The sequence below is a fragment of the Olea europaea genome, chromosome 8 (assembly GCF_002742605.1).
Source record: "Olea europaea var. sylvestris chromosome 8, O_europaea_v1, whole genome shotgun sequence".
NCBI lineage: Eukaryota > Viridiplantae > Streptophyta > Magnoliopsida > Lamiales > Oleaceae > Olea > Olea europaea.
In genome coordinates this window covers 7,284,837-7,291,315 of record NC_036244.1, presented here as the reverse complement: position 1 = coordinate 7,291,315, position 6,479 = coordinate 7,284,837, and the positions used below count along the sequence as shown (strand labels likewise).

Sequence of the window (6,479 nt, the reverse complement as noted above, 5' to 3'; positions counted from 1 at the left end):
CTTCTTACACTAATTAGAAGAACTTTGTATAAAAAAGTCTTCCCTGTTCCCCCTAGACCGTCAATAAAGAAAGTACCACTTGATTTATTTTTTAGTTTTTCTATAACTGTATCATATGCAAATCGTTGTTCTTTATTTAATTGCTCTACATAATTGAAGCCTCGTTCAATATTGAAATTGATTGTTTCCTCTGCATCCATTCTTGTCAATCTTTGAGTCTCATCTATATTTACGAAGAATGAAACTATTCCGTAATCATTTACGTTTTTACGTAATGATTCTAATATAGTATTGATGTCTTCCAAAGCTTGTACTTCAGCATCTTCAACAGATATGTTTCGATGTACATAATCATCAATCATATTGGCTTTATATTTATCCCACAGTAGCTTTGGATGATTAGGGTTGCAAAGTGTAAGAAGTGTTGCAAAAAGGCGTCTTAAAGAATTAGGCATTTTGTAAATAATAGCTTCGGATAGACTTTTTCACAATGATTATCCCTTTTTAACAAACCATGTAAAAGTGCTGCTTCTCGATATGTATTAACAGTTACTCCATTTAAAGTTTTAAAACTGTCAAATGAAGTTGGACCTCAAATATGATTCAGAAGAACAAGAAGGAAATATCGTTCTCCTTCAAATGGATTGACTGACACAATTTCTCCTATAACAATGTGTTGTTTTCTAGGAGTCCAAACTTTCTCATTTGCATTCCACACAAAATGTGTTGGGAAATCTCGATACAACAATGTTCGAGCAAATTCATTTGCTTTATTCATCCGAAAAAGTTCTGTTAACATTGTTATTATCGTATACTCCTTCCCAATAATAATATATAAATTATCTTTATTATTGTAAGTTACGTGCTGATGATCTTTAATATGAAGTAGTAAAGTATAAACAGTAGGATAAATTTTTGACAAATTGAAAGAAAAAATTCTCCACGTAACTTCTGGTAGAGATATCCATCTAGCTGATTGATAAGCAGAAGTTTCATTGATTTCCTTGTCTGTTTCATTTCTGCCTATGAAACAATTAATATGATCATGTCCTTTATACACATATTTGTACAAATACTTTACTGCTTTAATAAAAGAACATACTTCAATGTTAATATGACAGTCAAATTTTGCACTTAAATAAGGATTATATGGTACAACCCATCGATTATCTAACATTTGACCTCTCACTTTAATAGAAATACCATTATTACAACTTCTATACAATGGATATGAGTTATCACCAAATATAGTACTCTTACAATAATCCTTAGGATATTTATTTTTACAACCACTGCTTGCCAACATACACACATTTTTGGATTAAAATTTCCACAAGGACCGTGCATATTGTGTTTTGCAATTACAAAATGAAGATGCAAGTATTTATTTTTATCGGGAATTTCACATGACACTATCATATCAACTTGTTCAGCGCAACAAATTTTATGTGCAGAATTAAAAATCAACAATAAATATGCATGAGGAAGCCCTCTTTTTTGAAATTCAATCATGTATATATGAGCAATAACTGGGCCAAAAATATTTTCTTTGTACAAATCCTTTTTTAATTCTTCTAATTTTGCTCTAAGCATACGTGCAATTAAATCTGGTCGATTTTGAACTTCGTCATTGTATTTCATTTCTTCCATAATTTCAAGCCAATTTGGATTACAAGTTATAGTTAGAAATATATCTGGTTTTCCATAGCGTTGAACGATAGCCATTGCATATAAATATCTTTTGAGCATATCTCTATGCCCACATGTGAAAGTCTGTGGTAGAACTTTTCTTACCAATTTTTGACCATCTTGTTTCCCCATTTTGAATCCTATCGACAATACCTTGATAAAGTTCAGCATGAATTTGCTTTTGGTTGCTACGAAAATAATCTAATCTAGTAGTTTCAATCTTAACGTATATATCTACAACATATTATTGAAAAAGCCTACCAGCGTGAAGTAACACAGATTTACCAGAAGGTCTAATTTGTAACTTGTAGGAATAGTAGTCCCGACAAGAAACTTCAGATCGTTTCTTAATTCCATTGAGCACTGCATGAGAATAAAGAAAATGCATCTTACATCCATCTAGAACACTTACTTTATATAAGTTAGAAAACATAAAAAAAGTGTATTAGCAAACCTTTAGCCCCTTTTTCAATGATTTTGGTTGCAAAATTTACTGCGCTAGGAAAAGCTACGCAGTCAGTCAAATTTTGAGTTTCAAAATATGTCTTTTGGTATCTTTGAATACCTTCATACCAACCAGATTCTCCAAATGGGAAAAGTAAAGGATATTGCAAAGGATCATTACAACCATAATAATAATGAACCCTATGTGAATCACCAGAATGACCATATATAGTAACATCACGAGCACGAATATTTGCATTGTCATCATTCTCAACCCATATAGCAACTACTTAAGATTTCGAAGGAGTATTGAAGACTCTTTGATCAAGTCCAAGATCGCATCTTATTTGTATTCGATGGTCATTTAAATTAGTCATATTACTTAAAGACTTTAAAGAATCTACTATATGGATTTACTTTCAAGATTTCAATCAAAATGATCAAAGTAGATTCAACAAAATTTTCTGAAATTTTCATACCATTTTCAATTTCACTATCTGTATCATAAAAAGATAACTGCATATAAGAAGGCTTATTATTTTCTGGCATAAGTTGATTCACATAATGATATACTTGTCCCTGAACTCTGAAAGTGTAAATACCTATCACATTTTACACCAAACGAAGTGAAAGCAAAATTGTTATTATATCCATGTGCAATTTTCTTAAATTCCATGCATTCAGGTTCTTTAGAAGTAAATAAATCATACAATTCAGTCGGTGAATCAGGCATATAAAGTTTAACTTTTCCATCAGAGCAACAAAACCCTTCAGTTTCTCTATAAAATTTTCGTTTACCACAATGTTCACAGTAGTTCCATGTCGGTAATACATATGCATTAGTTGGTATATTCAATAGGTTAGAAAATCCTCGTACTTTAGAATGAACAATATGAGTCAATTCTTGATTTGAAGTGGAAGCCTGGAAAATAGGAGGAACTGTAAACTTCTGAGCATGGGAAGCACCTAAATTATTTTTTTCAGATAATGTAGAATCATTTATCCTTTTATGACGATCAATGCGTGGAGTTTGAATTCGATTCCTCCTATCCTCCTGTCTTTGATTTTGTTGATTTACTTGTATTTTGAGAAGTACCATCAATGTTACAAAATCTAGATTCTTGATCAGCATATATTTTTGAAGAATTCATGGAGAACAAAACTTCACCTCTAATTTAATGAAAAAAAAATTCATTTTAGTAAATGAAATAACAAAAAAAAATTATTAATACTACTCAATTTCCACAATCGGAAAAAAATTTGACAAACACAAATTGATCAGATTTTCACAACATTAAAAACATGCATAAAGCTAAAGTTTAATCACAAAAATCATTTACTTGAATGCAATAGTAATAAACATAAACATTGCTGCCTCAAATATTGATTAAATAAAATTTTAATAAGACATGTAGGATTTAAATGCAAGAGAAAAAAACATTACTATTTTCATATGATTTTTGTAAAATGAAGAGTTATTTTTAAACATAAATACTATTATTATTTTGTAAATGTTTTTGCTATACTACTATTGAAGATGAAGAAGGGAAAGACTTCCAAAAAGGAACGAGGTTTTCATATCTAATTTTAGTGATTTTGCTCCCACCCAATCAACCTACACATCCAATATTTTTCTAAATCTATAATGTAAGTAATTCATCAAAAATCATGAACTTAATAAATTCATAAGTTGACTACTGGAAGTGCACAAAAAAATCAGGATAGCAATTGAAAGTAATGAAGCAAAAATATACAAGTTGAAAATTGGAAATACACAAAATAGTCAAGAAAAGAACTGAAAGCTGTATATAAAAAATATTCAAAGATATTTCACATATCACTAAGAAAAATTGAAAAAATTAGTGTAAAATGGATATTGTTTAAAGAAACTATACCTGAATTATGTAGAAATTGCCGTTACCAAAAGATTACACAGTTGTCCTACATCATCAGAACGTAGAAAATAGTGTTAAGCACATCTGAAATATTATCATGTTTATCTTATGTTTTTATTGAAAGATAAATGCTAATTAAGATCCACAAAGGATACAAAAAATAGGCCACTAGTGTCCTCTAGCAATTCATACAAAAGACTATTAACAAAAAGAAAATGTCAATACCATGGCATGCTAACAAATATATTGTTTTCTTCTCGAAATCAAATAGTTCTTTTAGACGTTAAAAGAGGACAACAAACATAACCACAAACTTGTTTGAACATAAAGTAAATTAACTAATGAAAAATAAAAACAAAAAATGATGGCACATAGTATTCCATATTATTAAGCTTGAAGATTTGATTGTATCAATTCAAGTTCTTCCTAAAATTCATCATTAGTATTTAGTATCCACCTTTTGATATTCTATTGAAGGTAATAAAAGATTTCCATCGATGAATTTATGCCTCAAAGAGCTCTAACCAAGTATCTTTTTTAATGAAAAAGTATATAACTAAAGTAATTCTTCAAATAAAGATTTCATGTCTCACCGTATATTACAAAAAACCAATTTCCCCCAGCTTTAGTTTCTTGTTGCCTTTTTCCACTTCTCCATTTTTATGACTTTTACTATTTGAAGTGGTATCCAAATATAAAGATGGTCAAATACTTCCTGTTTTCCTTTTTCTTTTGTTCTCGAATCTCGATGAGTTCTTTCTTCTCCCTCTAAAATTAGTAAAGTAAAGATAAGGGAAGGCAAATGATTGAATTAGGTTTATAAGGTTTAGGTAAAAAAATTAAAATCATCTCAACTTTAAAAGCACGAGGCTCAAATTTGAGATCCTTGCATAGGAAGTTATGAAATCACATAGTACATACATATTCGAAAATTTTATACATAGAAGCACAAAACATCAATTGGACCAAAAAAAATAATAAAAATAAAAAATTCAAAACCCTTACCTGACAAAGATCTCTCCACTACAGCCTTCGATTCCACGAGATAACTAATGTAATCTAACCTATACACATAAACAACAAAATTTTTTAGTTCAAATCTACAAAAAAATAAAATAAATAAATAAATAAATTGGAAGCTAAAATCGTCCATAATCTACAATACAAATAGAAAATTTTTTTTGTAAAAAAATATTACCGTACATGAAAGTAAACATGAAATATTACCGGTGTCTAATTTCTATACTATTTCAAAGATGTTTTCTCGTTTCACAGAAAAGCAGAGGTAAAGAATGAAGGTAAACAATGAAGAAGAAACATGGCAGACGGAAACAATTTTTGTGAGAAATGATTTAGATAAAGCAGATTGGAATCAAAATTCACATTATACATTTTACAGACAATGACAGACTGCATTTATTATATGAAAATTGAAAAGACCATGACACCCTAACTTTAATAATCATTTTGTCAAAAATACCTTTAACTTAATGCTTCAAATTATTTTCAATCAATTTTGATATTAGGGATAAAGTGAGAATTCATAACATTTACCAGCATTATGCCATAAAAGTCAAATTTGTAACAAATAATTTTCCTACTCACTGACATTGAAAAATGAATGCAGGCCCACAACAATTGTACAAGGGCGGATGTGGAAACAGTAGAAAAGCAGTAGAAGAAGTAGACTATGTGGTGTAGAGAAGAAAGCGTGTCCCATTTTCTTACATGAAACTATTGTAGCAAAATCGGATAAGTTGGATGTAGTGTGAAAAGTAATGTGACATAAATGAATAGTAATATTAAAGTCTCTCTTTTAAGAGGTAGTAGATTTGTTAATCTACAAGTTTGACCAAATCATGTTTAAGCTTAATAGTGTTAGAAATGAAAAATATATATATTTTAACAACATATTTTTCTTAACTATAGTGAGAAATAAATTGCATGGAACAGCATCTTTGATAGCTACGCTATGTTCTGCCCATACTTTCCCATCTCCAAGTTGATGACAGATTTTAAGACCTCTTTTGAAAGCATTAATTTCAGTGTTTTTGTATAATGTAGTGCCATATAACTATTACTCAACGCACCTTTACCTGCACCATGTCCATCCCTCCTAAGCATCCCATCTGAGTTCAATTTAACCATTCTAACTGATGCTTTTTTCGACAAGAAAATAATAGGGTTTATGTTCTAAATCTTTTAAGAAGATGAATCTTTAGACTAAGCGATTAAATATGACATAAGGAGATAACTATTCAGTCTCTTCTCTTGTTTATGCCTGTTTCCACTTTTCATGTCTTACCTTAGCCCGTGTCTGAGTTCCATTCTCTCAAAAGTCATTTTTTCTCCAACTCGTTTTTAAACATTTTTCCATTAAAATAATTTCACATAAATTCAAAAAAAAATTCTACTTTTTAACTACACATTCTCCAAAAATATCAATAATCC

The 6,479-nt window shown here is 29.7% G+C and overlaps 1 long non-coding RNA gene across 1 annotated transcript; it reads right to left on the bottom strand.

Moving 5' to 3' along the window:
- Positions 1 to 3,738: 3,738 nt before the first annotated feature.
- Positions 3,739 to 5,340, bottom strand: LOC111399226. The gene is made up of 3 exons (XR_002703604.1): positions 5,244 to 5,340; positions 5,034 to 5,092; positions 3,739 to 4,074 (listed from the first exon to the last, which is right to left on the bottom strand). It is a non-coding gene; the product is annotated as an uncharacterized LOC111399226 (long non-coding RNA).
- Between the last annotated feature and the right edge of the window lie 1,139 nt (positions 5,341 to 6,479).